We start from the raw sequence: 2,474 nt of genomic DNA on the forward strand, positions 1-2,474 counted from the left end.
CTATTCTGCTAATATTAGCAGAATAACTATTCTGCACACCACTTCGGCACTGCACGCTCAACAGAATCGCACTGCATCATTTTGACGACGAGCACTGCAATAGAGACTAGTGAACTTCTCGTCGAAAAAAACTGCACGCGTTATTTTTTCGGTACTGTTTTCGCTCTAATTTTTTAACCATTTATCGGAATGAGGCATGTAATATATCATTGAAAAGCTATGGATTAGGCGCAACTTCGACATGTTGAACACTTTCCGAGATTTCACACGGTTTAAGAGCAGTTTTGAAAATAGTGTGGCGGATTACGAGTGGCAGCGAGCGTTTTTTCGCGTTTTTTTTCTAAACCGCTTGTTGGAACGAAGCAAATGATACGCCGTTGGATAGATATCGTCGAGGCGCATCTTTTTCATATATAAATCTTTCTCTAATTCATTACGGTTTAAGAGCAATTTCAAATTTACTAAATCGCGGAATTCTATTTTTCGAATTTTTTCAAATTTTCGGTATTGTTTTCGCTCTAGTTTTTAAACCGTTTGTCGAAACAAGGCGTGTAATACGTCGTTGGAAAGCTATGGACAAGGCACAACTAACATATGTAGGAATGGTTTTGAGATTGCTTACGGTTTTAAGTTAATTTTGAAAATTGTGCGGCGGAGGACGAGTGGCAGCGGCCGTTTTTTTGAAATTTTTACAAACCGGTTGTCGAAATGATTCAAATGATATGACGTTGGAAAGATATCGACGAGACGCAACTTTTTCATATAGAACACACTATCTAATTCTTTACGGTTTAATAGGAATTTTGAATTTATCAAAATGCGGACACTCTGTTTTTCGCAAGAGCCAAATCGACGCGCGTACTTCATCAGACTGAAAACCGCACTGCATCGAACGAAAACCACACTGCATCAGACGGGCAAGCGAACTTCATAGTTTGTTTTATTCTGACATAAATTTTCGCAGGTGGGACCGCACTTCACATCGGGCGTAAGTGAACTACATCGAACAAAGAACCACACCGATTTTAAACGGAAAAGCGCACTGCATGATTTTTTTTACATTTTTCTAACATTTTTATGAACGAGAGTGGACCGCATAGACGAGGGCAAGTGAACCACAACACTATGAAAAGTGAACAGTATTATTTTTTTCTATTTTTATATTGTGCATAAGTGAACGGCAACAGTATTGAAAGTGAACAACAACTATATCGGAAGTGACCGGCAAATGGTATCAAAGTGAACCGCATTACCTTTAAATTTGTTTTCCTAAAAAAATCATGTATCACGTCCTTTTGGACGGCTTGACAGGGCGAATTGAAACGCCCTGTGGGTGGTTTCTTGGGGTGACTTAAGTGACCCATGGGGGCGAAAAGAATGGACAGCTACGAGAACAGTGAATTGTTTTTCTCATAGTAGTTATTTCTTTAGGCTCAACAAGGTGTGCAGTGCACTGTTTTTCCTTTTTGGTTGTTCGTCTTCTGCAAAAAATAGTAAACTAAATCGCGATAAGAACAAACAACGAAGCGCATGGTCAGTCTCTTACACAGTGAACCACCCAAGTTCTCATAACGCACCGCATCTTTTTTCTCAGTTTTAAGCGAGAATAGCAAAACTGCAGTGCACTGAAGGCTTTTTCCATCCCCCTAAAAAAAGTGAACTGCATGAGCACCGAATTACACAAGACAGCGAGCTGCGGGTCCACGATGTTGAAGGGGCAACGCCGGACTGCACGCACGCACATCGTGTGGTGCGGATCCCCTCCGCTCATCGTTTGTGGCGAGTTGTAGCTGCACGCCGCGATGAGAAAGTGCACCTGCAAGCAAAAACTACCAATACTGCAAGTGCCCAGTACTGAAACACATCACTCGCGTCACCGAGCTGCACGGCGACGGTCGCCAGACTGCAGAGGTGGGGATGCGGCCTTGTTGAAATGCATCTGTCCAAAAGAGGAGGTCACGGGAGTTGAGAACCCACGGCCGGAGCCGATGCTCATTCGTGAGGAGCTCCCTGTGCTCAGCGGCAGAGAAACTCGATAGAGGAAGGTAGGTGGCCTCCTGGATGCCTGCACATCATGGTTCTAGGTGATATGGAGAATGGGGCATGGGGTGGAAGGGGAGGGGGAGAGCTGGCCATGATTTAGGATTACCATCGATGGATCTGGCCAGGAGACGCAAGGTGGAGTACCTCCTGCTCCATCCATCATCGGAGAGTCACTGGGGGAGGCAGGGTGCGGCACTCGCAACGTCTCTTGTCGGAGCAGGGACGGCGAGGCTCCAGGGCGGCGCAGCGGCAAGGATTCATGGGTTGTGGGGGCGCCAGCTGCCGGATCTGAGGCGGAGTGGGGCCGCCCGGTGATGCGAAGCGTGGCGGAGGGGGGAGGGGGGCACGGCGGCGGCCTAGTTGGTACTGCGGATGCGGCGCCAGTAGAAGGTGGACGGGGACCGGCGGCGGGGCGGCGGCGTCGGCCTAGG

This window comes from Triticum aestivum, chromosome 6B (assembly GCF_018294505.1).
Source record: "Triticum aestivum cultivar Chinese Spring chromosome 6B, IWGSC CS RefSeq v2.1, whole genome shotgun sequence".
NCBI lineage: Eukaryota > Viridiplantae > Streptophyta > Magnoliopsida > Poales > Poaceae > Triticum > Triticum aestivum.